Source organism: Pleurodeles waltl, chromosome 2_1 (genome assembly GCF_031143425.1).
Source record: "Pleurodeles waltl isolate 20211129_DDA chromosome 2_1, aPleWal1.hap1.20221129, whole genome shotgun sequence".
Lineage (NCBI taxonomy): Eukaryota > Metazoa > Chordata > Amphibia > Caudata > Salamandridae > Pleurodeles > Pleurodeles waltl.
The window spans coordinates 177334745-177352287 of NC_090438.1; positions in this window are offsets into that span (position 1 = coordinate 177334745).

Here is a 17543-nt window from a genome sequence, read left to right on the forward strand (position 1 = left end):
GCGTGTGGTTATAATCATGCCTAGGTTCCCAGAGTGAAAGTGTGTTGAGATTATGTTTGACACCCCCCACAGATAGTGTGTAAAGATAATCATGAGAAGTTCAAACAAAGATCACGAGTGAGTAGAGTAGTGTTCAGGTGCCCACAGAGATAATTATGAGATTATAGGGATGTTCAAGTCAAACAAAGAGAGTGTGTAAAGATAATCATGTTCAAGTCTAGACACAGTGTGTGATTATCATGATGCTCAGGTCTCTGCAGAGTTAGTGTCTAATTATGGTAAAAACCCTATAAGTTTAAGTTACATTCAAGTAATAAGTTTACGATCTGTGGGTTGAGGGTGTGGCCAAGATTGCAGTCACATCGGATGCATTGTGAAGAGCTCCGCTGCTGGCTTGTACCTAATCCTGGACTTCTCGAGCCCATCCAGCCCGCACATGCTTGGGAGCATGTCCCAGGTACCTTGTGCAGTGGGTAGGCACTTTCTGACAACCATTCTATCAAACAGGTGTGCTGTGCCAGCAGTTCCCCATGCAGGAAGAGCCATCCAGCGAGGTAGACCTGAGTAGCGTGGCCCCATTCTTCTACACTGGATCCATGCTTCTGTTGCACTTGCTCTGAAAGTGATATACATATGTGACGGGCGGATGCCCTCACCAACACTTGTCAATGCCAGTGGAGCTGCAGAGGGGAGCCATGGCTGTGCTGCATGTCTCCACACTCCTGATACTGCTGGCATAGGTTTGAGATGCTGCTGTGAGGGGATGAGGCTTCCACTTTTCCCCCTCCCGACCATTGATCCAACTCCAAGGACACAGCAACCTGTGACACAGGACAAGGACCGGGCTGAGTCTGGCCAGTAGTGAAATTGTGGCCTGACTAGTGGCAATGCTGACTGCTATCACCAGCACTAGAACTGCAGCAAGGGAGCGCCGGCGCGACCAAGAGGGCAGGGATCCGTTGCTGTGAGAGAGCCATGCATGCTCCTTCCAACCATAGAACAAAGTCCTGACCACTGCGGTCCTAGATTTATTGAAGGATCACATGCTGAGACCCGTTACCCTGATGACTCAGAAAGGTGGAGGTGAGTGCAGTGCCTCACTGGGCCCGATCTGTTGCTGCAGCGCTATTTCCATCCTGGCTGCGCTGCATGGGTTGCTGGACCCCTGATATAAAAAATCCTGTGTGATCACTCAGTGGTGCTCCAGAAACCTTAGTGCATCAGGGACCTGCACTTCACAGCCTATGAACAAACGCTTTACACAACTTAACAGGTCTGGGTCTGAGTGGGAACAAACAACATCACTGTGGCACTGCCTGCCCCAGGCGTACCCTGCAGAGAGGGACTGCTGCCAACTTCTTACCCTGCATAAAGCACTGTATTCAATGCACCAACAAGAAAATGTGGTGTGGCCCCTCCCATTCAGTGAGATACCCACTGCTCAGGGTTTCACATTACAGGGAATACTGCAGGGTTCCTAGGCAAGTGTGTCCAAATATCCTCAATGCTGGTTAAATGGGCCCCTCGCTGTGCAAATCCATCGTACTCAGCTGTGGAGGTGGATTGCGCACTGGTTGCCCACATTTGGAAGGAGAGACAACCCAACTTGCTGGTGTGTGTTTGTTTGGCTGGCACGCAGCCTGGAGCTGGCTGTGCCCTAGCATGGACTCAACAAGGTGAAACTCTATTGTTAGACAATACAGTAAGGACATAGAGCAGGCTTCCCTGCACTTTCATGTGCCAAGACTGCATTACTATAAATGCTAGCCGACGACTCCGTTGCCTCTTGCTTCCTCCTGAATATCACCTGCCCAGAAGAACAGGCAAATACCACCCAGTGAAACTGGCTCCTGTGTCAGGGAAGGGCAAGTTGCAGTAGCCCGCACCATCCCTCCTAATTGCTTCCATCTGAACACAGCATTGTACCATATAATGATGGTGAAGTTCAAGGTCGCCAAGCCCCTGTTGCAGGATGTCACAGGCTTGACGCCCTCCCTCTCCCCTGCGGACCACCCTTTAGATGCTCTAAATCACCTAGAAGCCACCCTCTGAAAACACTCCAACCAATTTGAGAAGGTTCTACAAGTGATGCTGGACACTAAAGCATCAATGGAATCTAAGATTGACACCATTTCCCTTGATGTTAACTTACTAGGGGCTGGCCATCGCACATTATCTGACCTGGCAGAGGAAACTGAATCCTCCCTAGTCACCTTGAGGCCCACAGTACAAGACCTACAAGAATAAATGAAATTGTTGAGTGCAGAGGTGGATTCCATACATCGCAGAGCCGAAGATGCTGAGGGGTGATATAGGTGCACCAATATCCGCTTTCTAGGATTCCCTCAGCGATCTGAGGGCACCAGTGCAGAGCTGTTTGTTGAGCAGTGATTGATGGATACAGTGCTAGCTGACAAGATACCTAACTTCTTCTTCTCATTCGAGAGGGCTCACCAGATACCTGGTAGACCCCCCCATCTTGGGGCTCCACCACGACTGCCAATTATTGCTTGACTTCTTAAATTTAGGGAGAGGGACTTAGTGCTCCAGTGCCTCTGAACAAAGGGTCCATGGAGGTATGAAGGCGCTTCCATTACGGCATATCTAGACTTCACAACAGAGGTGCAGCACCTGCAGGACTCCTACATCAAAGTCAAAATGCACCTCCGGGAACAGAACTTCAAGCATGCCCTTATGTTCCCAGCAAAACTCTGAGTGGTGAATGAAGGGACAACCCATATCTTCTCCACACCAGAGGATGTGTGGACTTGGTTGCTTGCCAAGGACATGGCCCACACCTCTATGAAGGAGTACAATGTAGATGAGTGGCTGACACTGGAATCCCTCAGCAGTAACGGAAATGTTCACGATCTACAAGATCTTGAACCTCCAAAGACCATGCAGTGGAGGAACAGGCCAGATAATTGCAGGAGACTGAACACCTCTCGTGGCTCGGCTACCACAAGGGGGGCTTTTGAACATCATCAGTGGATATCCACTGAGGTCTGAAGATTACACCACACTCTGCTGATGACCTATAAGGAGCAGCCTGGGACAGCAATTGCTGACTATGGACTTTCTTGACCCAATACAAACCTTCAGCTCTTCATTGTCCGGAGCGAACACTGGTCCCAGCTTAATCAGGGTGGGGCTCTATCACGCAGCTGGCTGGTGCCCCGTGGGGCATCTCATTAGGGCAAGGTAGGTCTCCACTTTCAAAAAATGACTTTAACTCCATAAATTTGGTGCTAGAGGGGTCTAGCACCAAAGTATAAATATGGAGTTAGTTTTGCACCGAATTAAACTGAAAAAAACGTCACTAATTCGGTGCAAACAGAGTATAAATATGCCCCTTAGGGTATCCGACTGGAGAAAATTAGAACTTACACCGTATTCTCTTCTCTCCTCACTCAAACTTTACTGGAAGTGTTCAATGAAGCCAAATTCTATGGTCAACTTAAAGACTCACAATGAGATTCACTGAGAGTAGTCCTCCCCAAACCAGGATATTTACTACTGGCTGTGTAAACCTATTAGCCTTTGTCCCTACTCAATCTCGATTGCAAAATCTTGGGTAAAGTTCTCATGAATAGGCTGATCCCACAGATTGTATTGCTGATTCACGTGGAACAATCAGGATTAATTACCGGTAGCAACACATTCCTCAATATAAGACGACTCTTGTGAATCATCCTTGACACCCCTCCAAAAGCATATGAGAAAGTAGCAGTATCACTGGATATCGGTAAAGCTTTCGATACCCTCAGCTGGGAGGTTTTACTAATCACTCTACGATGGATGGGATTTGGACTGGGATACTTGGGATGGATCCATACACTGTATTCCAACCCAATAGCTGACATGAAAATGGGACAACTGATATCTGATATCTTCCCAATTTTAATGGGTACAAGACAGGGGTGTCTGCTCTCACCGCTGCTCTTCGCAATTGGCATGGAGCCACTCTTGTGTCGATTGCAACTACAAGTGCAGCATTGGGGGGTTTGAGAACTGGACACCCACCACATTGTATTGCTTTATGCAGATAATGCACTGAAATTTCTGAGGAATGTTAGAAGCCTTTCTCCCGGAATTGATGGGCCTCCTAGATGCTTTTGGAGATGTATCTGGCCTCCAAGTAAACTGGTCCATTCCTTGCTTGTTTGCCTTTTCCCCACTCCCAGAGCCCCTCATAGTTGCTTCCTCAGAGTACTGACTCCAAATGTGCTTCATGGCATTCATGTATTTGGGAATCCAAATGTATCATACTAATGGAGCCGTCAGGAAGGGCAATGTGGATTGGGCACTACTTCCATCTGAGGATCACTTCCTTTTTAGTGTTGCTTTCCATTATCTCCACTGGGATGAGTAGCGATTGCCAAAATGTTGGTGCTCCCCAGGCGGCTATATTTTTTTACTGCACTCCCAAATGTGACCCCCAGACTCTTCTTCCATTAATTGAATGATCTTCTACTGGATTTGATGCGGGGAAAAGATCGGTGGCGTGTGGCCTTGACTATAACACAACACCTCCTACTTGAGGGAGGATTGGTCAAACCTAACTTCAAGTTATATTATGTCGTGGTACAGCGGCAGTGTCAACTGCGCTGGCTCCGCTGGTCTCCAAGTGCAGAGCAGTTGACTGTTTCGGCTAGATTGGGAATGGCCAGCCTGCACACCTGGAAGTCCGATCATGTGTATCCCCGACTAAAGACTTCTAGCTCAATAAAGAAAGCACAAGTGTGCTGGCCTAGATTTTGCATGGAAGACGTCCTACCATGCCCAATTCCCCTCAGATTCACCTAGACCAGTTGTCAGGCATACAAGTGCTGGCTGAGTGCCATTATATGACCCAGTGGTCCACAGAAGAGATAGACAGCGTAGGGGATATCTTTCACGAGGGGACTCTTATGTCCTTTGTGGACATTATGGACACTTATGTCATGGGATGAGGCCACTTCCTGACTTACCATTCCATCCAACAAGTGATGAGAAACACTTGGGGACTAGTGATGCGGAGTCACCCCAATCGCCCATCCTACATTTCCTTCTTTCAAAGGGTGGACATTGTTGAACTACCCCATTGTCTGCACATAACCTGGAGGACATGGAGAAGGCGCTAAGTCACTGGAATGGCATTCTTCCACAACCACTGACAGTGACGGCTTGGGCACGGGCCCTTCACCCTGTGAAAGAGGTGTCAAGAAATCACAGATTTAATTTTACTCAATTTAATTACATACACCATGCATATCTTTCCCCCAACTTATTAAGCATATGTTCTCTGCATGTACACCTGAGTGTCCACGATGTAAGCTAATAGAAGCAGGGTTGTATTGCATGGTTTGGGATTGGCCCTGCCCCCACTACAACAAACGTGGATGGAGATTATGGCCACCACGGCTGATCTGGTGGGCCATGCATTGACCCCTACTCCCGAATCCTACCTCCTTGGACTCTGCCCCAAAGCCATAGGAGATAAGCACTAGCACAGATTTATCAACATTGCATTTGTGTTATTCAAACTGCAAATTGTAATGCAATAGAAGGCACCCAAAGTATGGGAAACCACTAAATGACTCAACACCTTACAGCACTGGGTAAGCTGCGGAAGCCAACATATTCCGATCCCTCTGTGACAGAGGACTGACAAAATTGGCAAGTGGGAATTGAGACAGCTACATTGTAAACATGTAAGCCTAAAAAAATGACACCATCCCACCTTGAAGGGGATTCTTGAGCACCACAGTGTGAAAATCATACAATGGCAGCACATTGGAACCATGGCCCCCACAATGTTGAACCCTAGCAAACACCTGTCGCAGGATGCAAATAACCCAGGAAAACATGCCAGCACCGTATTGCTATCATTGTTAGTTCAGTGTGCTCCACCCACCCTCTTTGATTCCTCTTACCCATCTCACACACCATTTGATGATCAACCCTCTCCCCCCTCCATCTCACAAGATCCTATGTGGCGACCACAAGCTTCTGTTTCTGTCCACTGCTTTAATTTTTCTGTATTATTCTTCAGTTCACCACAAATATGTATAAAGTGAGCATAGATGTTGACTGAATGCTTTATTCATGACTTCACACTTGTTGTTATTTGTGTGAAAAAATAAAAACAGATTTAAAAAAGAAGTTTACCATCTGGGGTTATGATATAATTTTCAAGTCCATAAAGATGAAGGGCCTGATTCACAAACTGCATTTTGTATTATGTACAGTAGTAGTACAGTAGTACTTACTACAAAATGTAATTCACAAATCTATGGACACTATTCACAAAGGTAAAGATACAAGTGAATAAATATGTATGTGTAACCTACTTCTTATACTTTTTGAGTAACTCTACAACTTTAGGTTATTTACCATTTACAAGTGTAAAGATATTCAGAAATGTACATTTATATAGTCCATCCTCTCAATTCAGATTCTAGAGTCTTATTTACAAGTTCAAAGTTACTACTTGTAACTTTACACATGAAGGTGAAGATCTCCATGACCTGGGGTGGTGATTTCCCTATGGTAAAAGTTTAAACGTCATTAAAGTTAAAAAAATATATAAAATATCATATTTGTGTGTAAATTACTGATGCTAATTCATTTCATATATTTATTTTGAACAAATAATAATATAAACATGTTATAGCATTAACTTAATTTCCCCTTCTTTATTTTTTTCTATTTTTTTCAAGTGCTGGCAGATGCACACTGATACCAGGCCACTTATGCACTCCACTCTTCCCTTCCCCTCCCTCCCACTTACTTCCACAGCGCTTCCTTTAGTTTTATTATTATTATTGCAGTAGTGTGCCAGCTGCACACTGCTTGTGGGCTCTGTTCATTTGTCTCATTTTAAGTAGCATTCTGTGGATCTTTTCATTTTTATTTACTGTTTCGAAATGGCTGTGCTTGATAATAAATCTAAAGGAAATGAAGAAAAATGCCTGCCAAGCACAGTTGCATATGTACAGCGCCCATCTTTGAATGGTTTTTCTTTACTTTGTGACAAATCGTTCAAACATCACTGCTGTGGCCATCTTATAATAATTAATTCTGTTTGGTATGCATATACTAAGAAAGTGGGTTAAGGTCAACAGGAACCATTAAGGGGTAGGCCATCTCCCATCAATGCATCTATATGTATTAAGTGAGGTAACATTGATTTTTGAGTGTTTTTTTAAGGTGTTGGATAGGAGGGTAATTTCATCTAGAGATTAGACCTCCAATCGGTAGGTACATGAAAACCATGTCACACACTTTCAAAGATGGAGACACTCGCTCAGAAATCCGTAGATTCTGGCATGACAATTAGAAACAGGACACACACAGGCGCACGTACACTGGGACAGGGAGACATTGACATGCATACTGGATTAAAGAACACTGTACAGACAAGAAAACACTGGAAAACACACAGTAACTGGGCAACACAGGGATATACACTAGGATAGGGAGAAAACATACAACAGCACACAGTCACAAACTTACTGCAACAAGACACAGGCATTCATCAAGACAACTGGTGTTGAATGAAGGGATGGAGAAATGCATACAATGACATTAGGTATGGAACAATCTCTGTAATGTAACAGCAACATATAGTTCTGCCTCATTCAATCAAAGTACTTGTAACTCCTCCAGCACCTTCCCAACACAACCACATTATCCAGCACAGAATCAGGCTTCCACCAGAATATAACTTGTTTTACTTTTTTAAGTTGCATTATTTATATTTGGCTCACTCAAATAATTTTATTTTAGAAAATTGCAATGGAGATCAAAGCATACAACCTATCCAAATGTGGATGAACAGAGTCAGTAAATAATACATGTTCTTTTATGATGATTTGCACTTTTGGTAGGAGATCGAGATGTTAACTGCATGGTGGAAAAAAATACCTACCAATGTTACCAACTGGAAAAGAGGTACATGGAAACGTTTTGACTTATCTTTCATCGCACAAGCTTGTAGCTATATGAATTTCAAAATTGGGACGAAAATAATTTCATTAAATGACCTTTAAAATGTGAGCAATTATTGTAATAGATATCCCCCTCAAATTCAGTCTTTTTAATGCATTTACCATTGAAAACTGGGGACTCTCCCCTTAAACATAATCACATGGTAGAGGGATAAGCTGGAAGAATTGAAGAATTGACTAAACAGTATGGTGGTCATTCTGACCCTCGCGGTCTTTGACCGCCAGGGCGGAGGACCGCGGGAGCACCGCCGACAGGCCGGCGGTGCTCCAATGGGGATTCCGACCGCGGCGGTAAAGCCGCGGTCGGACCGGCACCACTGGCGGGGTCCCGCCAGTGTACCGCGGCCCCATTGAATCCTCCGCGGCGGCGCAGCTTGCTGCACCGCCACGGGGATTCCGACCCCCCCTACCGCCATCCAGATCCTGGCGGTCGGACCGCCGAGATCCGGATGGCGGTAGGGGGGGTCGCGGGCCCCTGGGGGCCCCTGCAGTGCCCATGCCACTGGCATGGGCATTGCAGGGGCCCCCGTAAGAGGGCCCCTACATGTATTTCACTGTCTGCTGCGCAGACAGTGAAATACGCGACGGGTGCAACTGCACCCGTCGCACAGCTTCCACTCCGCCGGCTCGATTCCGAGCCGGCTTCATCGTGGAAGCCTCTTTCCCGCTGGGCTGGCTGGCGGTCTGAAGGCGACCGCCCGCCAGCCCAGCGGGAAAGTCAGAATTACCGCCGCGGTCTTTCGACCGCGGAACGGTAACCTGACGGCGGGACTTTGGCGGGCGGCCTCCGCCGCCCGCCAAGGTCAGAATGAGGGCCTATATTTTCTGAGTGGGAGGTTAACAGGTATGAAATAGTGGTGAGGGACAAAGCAGGGTGTGCCAGTGCCTGCTGTTTGGAAAGCTTCCTCCCACCCCTGCACACACTCTGCTGTCAGGCTGATGGCTGCACATTCCAGAGATGGATAGAGGAGGAGAGAGAAGGAGGCTGGAGAGTGACTATGGCCCTCATTATGACCCTGGTGGTCTACTTACCAACATGCTGGCGGTGAAGGACGCCCCATTATGAGTGTGGCAGGTTGACCTCTGCCAACCCACCACATCTCTGCTCATACCCCCAGGGCGGTCGGACCCGCTGGGCCGGAGATGAGCATCTCCAACTCAGAGGTCCACAGAAGACCGTCAGCGGTATTAGGAGATGCCTTTCCACCAGGGTTTCCGCAGCAGTAGCACCGCCATAAAAACCCTAGCGGAAAGGCTATAGGTGACAGGGAAGACCCCAACCACCTGCAAGCACAATCACCCCAAACCCAATCCCCACACCTCCACCCCCACCCCACCTCCAGGTAGATCGGCCCCAGCTTCCCACCCCCCCACATGCACACGCACACAGACACCCATACGCACCCAGCATACACTCATTCACCAACACTGACATACATGCATTCACTCACATGCATTCATACTCACATTCACCACAGCACTCATACTTGCATACACACACGCATGCATACTTACATTCAAACACATACTCACTTCTATATTCAGACACTCATACAACCATGCATACACACATTCATGCTCACACGCAGACAACACCCACTCACACACGCACACACACCACCCCCACTCTCCCACCTCTGTCCCTGTGGGAAGATCGATTTCCCTGGTACAAGGAGGCGGTTGGAACGGGCGCTTCCACCTCATGCAGCGCCCAGCTGTCAGGACACCTCCAGGCCTTATTATTGCACATATTACGGTAGGCGGAGTCCTTATGGTGAGGCGTGGACATTGGTGGAACCGCCCCAGTGCCTCCGCCCACCAGCATGACTACTGCTGGTTTTCCGCCCAAAATGTGGCGGAAATCCAGCAGTACCCGTAATATGGTGGATGGAAGACCACCAGCAATGGCAGTCTTCTGGCACCCGTGGCTTTGGCGGTCTTTGAAAAAGACCGCTAAAGTCATAATGAGGGCATATATGTTAATTGCATTAGCAGAGAGAAGAAAAAAGTTATTATTTCACACCACAGGGGGAAAAAGTGAAATGAGATATTACCCCACATAAATCTAAAGCGGCGGGACTACTGAGAGTTGCTTCATTATCTGGAAAGGGTTAGAACCTGGTCACAGGAGGGCATTTAGGTAAGGGGGCACAAGAGGGAAGGGGGGCTGGGAATACTTTGCTATCTGAAGGGGGCTCAGAGAATAGACAGCGTCAGTACCAAATGTTATTTTTTTCTTTTGAATACTTTTTGGAGGGAGGCATAAAGAAACCCCACATTTCAGTCTATTAATTTTGTGTCTGTTTGATAAAAAGCATTGTAGGGGTAGGAGTGGGATTTGAGCCCAGGTGGGGAGATCAAGGGCACCAACTTTTTTCCAGCAGCTCTTATGGGGTTTGGAAAAGAGATTTAGCAGTTGGCAGTGGCAAGTTATGCCAAGTAATGACAGCTAAAGAGCCAACTCTTTTTTCAGTTTACTGTAATATGAGCTGGGACATCCAGTTGGTTAAATATGCTTCAAACTGTTTACCTGGTATTTTTCACACTGTTTGCTATTTAATATAATGTATTATACTGTGTTGTTTTGGTGGCTCATGTCTACATTCCTTATATATTTGTCAGTGTACAGTTCATTTCTTGGTGATTGCATATTGTATGCATGTATAGTTATGTCAATAAAAAATCCAAACGTATAACTTTATTTATTCTTTAGCTACAAACAAAGGTTAAAGTACACTAAGATATAAATCTCTAAATTTTAAAGTTATATAAATGTAAAGGTGTTGTGTACTTTATATATTTAGGTATAATTATAACTGAAGAATTTCTACTATTTGCATATTTTAAATTTGGTTGGTATAGAAAGAAAAAATAGAACTGTCCAAAATATATAAAAGTTTTAGCCTTTGTTTTTTCATTGAAAATCATAGGGTTTACTGTAATTGAGTGGAGTATTAATGTGTGGTGTTGTACAGTACAGTGTCCGAAAGTGTTTTAACCCGTTTGGTGAAAGCGTCAGCCACTGGCCGACGCTCACACTACCTCCTCGGTGCGGGTCATGACCAGTGGCCGAGACAACACACCCGAGGATTTCTTTTTTTCAAAAACCCCCGGGAGACACGGAACACCTTCTGTGTCTCCCCCAGTCCCCCCACCCACCCCTTTGCGATGTCAGTGTGCCACAAGGCGTGTCGCGTGGGCTCTCATTATTCTAAATGAGACTACTGGATTTCTAGGTAGCAGGATCTATAACGGTGTGGGGGACTGAGTCTGACCCACGTGTAAAGAACTCTGTCACCCTAAATCCGGTTTTTGCTCCGGCTAACTAGCAGTGCCTCATTTCTCCCATGTGGAAGGAATGATTCGGCAGCCGAGCGCATGACATCTTTGGAACTTCTCAGGGAAGTCGTGGTTACTCAGATCCAAACCAACTCTCTTATTTCCAATATGATCTCATATACAAATGACAAAGACAGTATAAGTTTTATATAATGTTTTTTAATAAAACAACTGTATTTTAGATATTAAGGCGTGAGCCGCAATAACCAGAACGATACAACACAGTAGGATTGTAATAGTCACCAGGAGAGTAAAACATAAGAACAAAGCTATCATATTGTCAAACAGTTTCTACTCTCCCTCTGCTTGTTCTATTTAGAGCACAGCATGTTAAGCTTCTAGCTTGCCTATTAGAATCACTGTGGAGACATCAGCCCTCATACCTGAGCAAAGACCTGTGATCTTGGTTCAGCATCTGCAACGAGGCAGTCAGCGTCTAGTTGTGGTTCCCTGGTTGGAATCTCCCTCTTGCGTGTATTGGGACAAGGAAGTGATTTTATAACTAACATGTCATTGTGATCACAAAATGTCCCTGCGCAGGAATGCCAAGTCTAAACTCTTACCACGTCTATCGGCAATGTACCAGACTGTATCCTTGACTGAAGCACAGAGTAAATATGTTATGGAGAACTCCAGTGCTGAAGTAGGCAAAACAGTGTGATATGAATAAAAAAACAACACCGTAGAACTGGCTATTTGAAATATAACAGTACAAAGCCTAATAAAAAGCATGTAGAGCAAAGTGCACAGAGGCTCTAAGCTGTCAGCAAATGAATAAAATATATTCAGGGCAAAGTGCACAAAGGCCTAAAGCCTGAAGCTAAAGCGCAATGAATACGTAAAACTAACCACACTACACCCTCCCCTTGTCGGTAGCAAGTGGTTCCAATAATATAAAAGGATGCCCCAAATATAAACAATACCTAAAACAATTATTTCGACAAGGTGAGAAGACAACAAAGTCATAAATGTAGGTAACATGTGATCATAAAGCTAAATTCAATATAGTGTCAATTTCGTTAAAATCCAATCGTCAGATAGAAGCAATAGAACGCAGGAGTTCCTCCACTTCGAGATATGGCAATATCGGAAGATCCACGCCACAAAGTACCATGGAGCAGGTGTGATCCAAAGCCCCAAAACCATTCAGGGCGGCACCCCGTGCAGGGCCTATGAAAGAGACAATACCATCTTCCTCCAGGAAGGGAATCTCATAAACTGCCTCATGAAGCAAGCGCATCCGTAGTGCACAAGTCTGGGAATGAGCCCTAATCGGGAACATCAACAGATCAGCATCGACCATTGGAGGGCACTGCAATGAGAGACAGAGAGCCAGTGCATGTTCAAACGAGCACCAAAGGCATCGAAACACGGGTTGCACACAATCCAAAACCTTTCTGAATGACAGAGACCAGTCACACTCCAAATGTCCCAGGAGTGTCGCTCCAAAATGCTGCATCATGCGTTCACGACACAGCTGCGCTGACGGGAGCAGCAATACAGGATCTCGTCGTGACGGGACAGCCATTGCGAAAAAATAGCAACAACAGCAAGACTCCAGCCAATAAAGCCAAAGTAATCGGGAAACCCCCAAAAATGCTTCCGAAAATAGAATGTATAGCCGAAGGTATCAAACCGAATATGGAAGAGAAGGTATGAGCAAAACCAACACCAACGGCTTTGAAAAAATGTGCAATACCAGCAGTGCTGGATGCATTAAATATATACGTCCCACAAGTTCACCGAAGTGATTTGGAAAGTTAGTATTCAAAAGGGACTGTATCTCCGCCGATGACCTTGCCACCTGAAGTGCGTAGGTCTCGCTAGCAGATGTAAGGGCCACATGTTTTTGAAACAATAAAGCTTTTAGCCGACTCAACTTGTCGAAATCAACCTTGGAAGTAGCAATATGAGGCCAGATGTCCGCTACCTCCCTAAATTGAGTGGGGGGAAACAACACATTCCCGCAGCACGTAACGGCCTTGTTGACAACGACGATGTAAACTATTCCGGCACGCATGCCACAGCAGCGTTCGCTGTTAAGAACAATGTAACTGCCGTTAGAAAGCACCTGGAAAGTGTTTTTAATTACCGGGACTGGAACTCCCTTCAGATAACAAGCTAAGTTAGCAATCGAAGCGTTACACGCCCCGTGCAAGGACAGCTGTTTACAAACCATTGAATGGCTGACAGAAGCTTCGCACTCGCTGCCGCTAAGAAAAACCTCCTTCAAACCATTAACACATCTGTACTGAAAGGGAAGCTCCCACACCTCGTGTATGTAACTGTCTCCCAATAGTTCATATCTACCCACCGGAATGTGCTTCAAACAAGAAGTAAATTGCAAAGTGGAGAGGCAAATTAATAACCCCATGAATCAACCACTCAGCTGACGGAATCTCAGCTACCGTGAAAGGCAGTTTCTCTAATTTCTCAATATTTAACATAACATATGTCGCTTCCTTTTTAGCCATCAGTTGTTGTTGACGAGTCAAATTAAAAGAGATAAAGATCTCTCTGGCACGAACGTGCTGCCATGGAACACGACCCGCCTTCAAGGTCTGAAGAGTCCAACCCAGCTGCATGATGGACCGCGTCTGACTCTGCCCATGATATAAAGAAGACATGTCCGATTTATTAATGTCAATGGCAGAGGAAACAATGCTGTCAATCGTGTAAACACGGTCAGAAAGGGTATACATGCCATTATCAACAACAGAAAAAGTCTGCATCAGATTTTCCTGATCAATCTGCCTCAACCGGGCTGCAGCCTCTTGTTGTGAAAGCTTCCAAATCTCATTATAAACTTCATATAAGAACCTTTTCTTCCGTGGTACTTTGGGACCTGACAAAAAATCTTGTAAATCAGTATAATTAGACAGTAACTTGAGATGTGATATAACTGCATCCAGCGTGGATGAGTTCAACCATTGCTGACAAAGCTTCCCCACACTGTATGTAGTTATAATATCAGCATGTTCTGGTGATACGTAACGAGGGTCTGCCCTACTAGTCCTGAACCCCCCTGAAGAGGTGACAAAACGTTGATGACACACATTAGTGTCTACAGGCCATAATAACCACCCGCCTGGATGTAACGATGAAGTGTTAAGCGTACCATTCTGGACCCAATGTGTAAAGTCACTAAAAGTAGCATTCACATAGTGCTGCCAATTTTTTAATTTAGAAGGGACAGGTATACTAGGCAAAGTCATCTCCCTAATTGTCGCTAAGCCCAAACAGCTAGTCTGTTGTACTGTGTCATTGAGGAAAATCATCTGCACAGGGATAATACATGCTCTAAATAACGTGTCCCTGCCTTGCATTTGCCAATTTTTCGAACCCCAAACACTTTTCAATTCAACAGTTTTAAACCAGTATTCATACCCCTCGACCGAAAGTTTAGATACAAACAAATTTGAATACAGTAATTTAGTATCAGTCAATAACATTTGCTTATTAGAATACGGTGCAACTTTAAAATAGTAGGACTTAGCATTTCGTTGATCATGCCCAGAAAAATATGCAAATTTATCATAATACGTTTTCGAACTCCCTTGTGGAGGAGTCGAGCAATGTTCCCATTGCACATAATTAAACATGGACTTAGGGCTACTAGCTTTATGAATAAAGTGGTGTCCATAATAGTTGTAACAAAACATGTCACCATGATTATCTCTAAACTGGTAAGCATCTTCATCGTCATAGACAGTATAATATTGCAAATCCGTTAGCATAGAATCTACTGTCTTCACATCCCAATCATCAGAAACAATGCCAGGTATAACAATATCATTCATTGATAATTTGAGGACATACGGTATTTGAATCAATTCAGTGGGACCATATATATCAAACATTACTTTATCCCACACAATCCCATCCGGAATTGGTATTGCAGAAATGTTTACAGTGGACAAGTCTCTTCGAACCATATGAGACGAAAAATGCGGTTTTAACACAGTCTCCACATGCTCAATGTCAGATCGATCAGGAAGAAAATGACCATGTATTATCAGAAAAAAAGTAACCACAAATCCCAACCATAATAAAAGAGTAATCACGGCCAAAAACAGCCAAAAATAGTTCCATGGAAAAACAAAATATGTGCGTTTAAGCCAACCGAGCAGCCGTCGTGGACTGTGGACAGAAGACATCGAGGACGAGGAGCCGGACACATCATTATCAGCGTTGTTGAAGCAGCCAGAAGCAGTTCTAGCAAAAGGTGCAACCGTGAACAAAGAAGCAGATGGAGGCTCTCGCCGTGGCACGCTATAAACCACATGTTCAGAAACATCAGTAGAACGTACAGCAATCTGATCAAAAGATTCCATATTAATCGCCGTCGGTGGAACAATCGCAAGATCATCATCCACCCTCCCCAAGCTCGGAGAGGAAACAGTGTTGGTGAAAATCACCTGCAGCGGGACTTCCTCCCCAGTAGTGAGAGGGATTCCGGAACTACTGGGTGTCCCTCTTGGTCTGCTGTGCAGAATCGGCCACATGTTGTAACTTGACATTATCAATGGAAACAAAGCGATCTCCTTTGGCCCCTCACAGCGGCGGTAAAATCACAGTTCTCGTGCCCCTCACCCCCAACACAGGGACAAGTTCTCGATAAGAAGGACCAAATTCTTTTTTAACTGCGACCTTTTCACGCACTAGATCCCCAATCCTGGGTATCCAACCAGTAGGTGTTACTGGCTCATCCTTAATTCCTGAGGAGGCAGCACTGGCAGAAGAGTTATCTTCACGGAATTGTTATAAATCCTGCAAAACAGTGACACGATCATTTATGTCAAAGGGCGTATCTGCCGCCTCCACACCAGGACCATCTAGATCAGGAACATACATTCGTGTTCCAAACAGGCACTCATATGAAGTACGACCCCCCAGTGACCTTCTAGGCAAGTTATTAAGTGCTCTCTGTACTCCATATAGGTGGGCAAGCCAACCACGACCCGTACCTATAACTCTGGCCGTTAAGGACTGCTTTAAATCACGATTGAAACGCTCAACAACAGAATTTCCCTCGGGATGAAATGGAGACGAGAATTGGAGTTGGACCCCCAACGAAGCCATGGTGTCCCTGAATGCCTTAGAGGCGAAAGCAGGGCCCTGGTCCGAATGAAAAGCCGCAACTGCAAATATATCGACAAAGATGCGCAAATCTTTAATAACAGTTCGAGCGTCAGCCGAGCGTTGTGGCCATACCCATACAAATCTGGAGCACGAATCTACAGCAATCAATATATATTTGTATGCACTATCTGGTGTCAGCGGACCACAATGATCCAAGTACACACACTGTAATGGTCTATTTGAAATCAGAAGGGGCGTCTGCTGCGGGCGTCTAGCCGACGATGCTTTAATTTGTTGACAAACGTCTCAACAAAGGACATATTGCTTCGTCTCTTTATAGAGACCAGGCCACCAGTAACGAGCCTGTAAAAGTGAAATCGTGGCAGCCACACCAGCATGTGCAGAAGCCACCCCCTCATGTGCTGCAGAAATTAATCGGGGTCTCTCAATTTTATTGGGAATTTCCCGTACACCAATGCCTGGAATTGTAACAGTAGCATTCAGCGCACCATTCAAGCAGTAACTATATTTTGAAGGAAATCCTTTAGGAAAGGGCGTGCCATCAACCGTAGCCTTTATGGCAGCCGAAATTTCTGTGTCTGGTTTGGAACTCAAACGAGTCACTGCGGCCACAGTGGCGACAGCCACTGCCGATTTTGCGGCTTCATCAGCCAAAGTATTCCCAGCAACGTGTATTCCAACGCGCTGGTGTCCAAGTGTATGCACAACATGGACTTTAGGAAGCGTTTCCTTCAGATCCGCAACCTTACCCCACAACATTTTGGGGGTCATTCTGACCTCGGCGGTAAAAGGCTCTTACCGCCGGTCAGAAGTCCGCCATTCTACCGCCGCGACCGCGGTAAACCGCCACGGGCATTCTGACCCACAACTGCCAAACCGCCAAAAACCCGACATCCACGGAAGGCCGCCTCATCAGCGGTCAGCGATAAACTGGAGATGGCCAAACCTCCACCGTCACGCCAACACAAACACGCCCATGCCATTACGACCCACGAATCCACGCGGCGGTCTTTCAACTGCGGTATTCCATTGGCGGTACACACCGCTGCGGTCAAAATACACACACCTTTACAAAACACAGCCACATTGGACAATTCCAAATACACACAC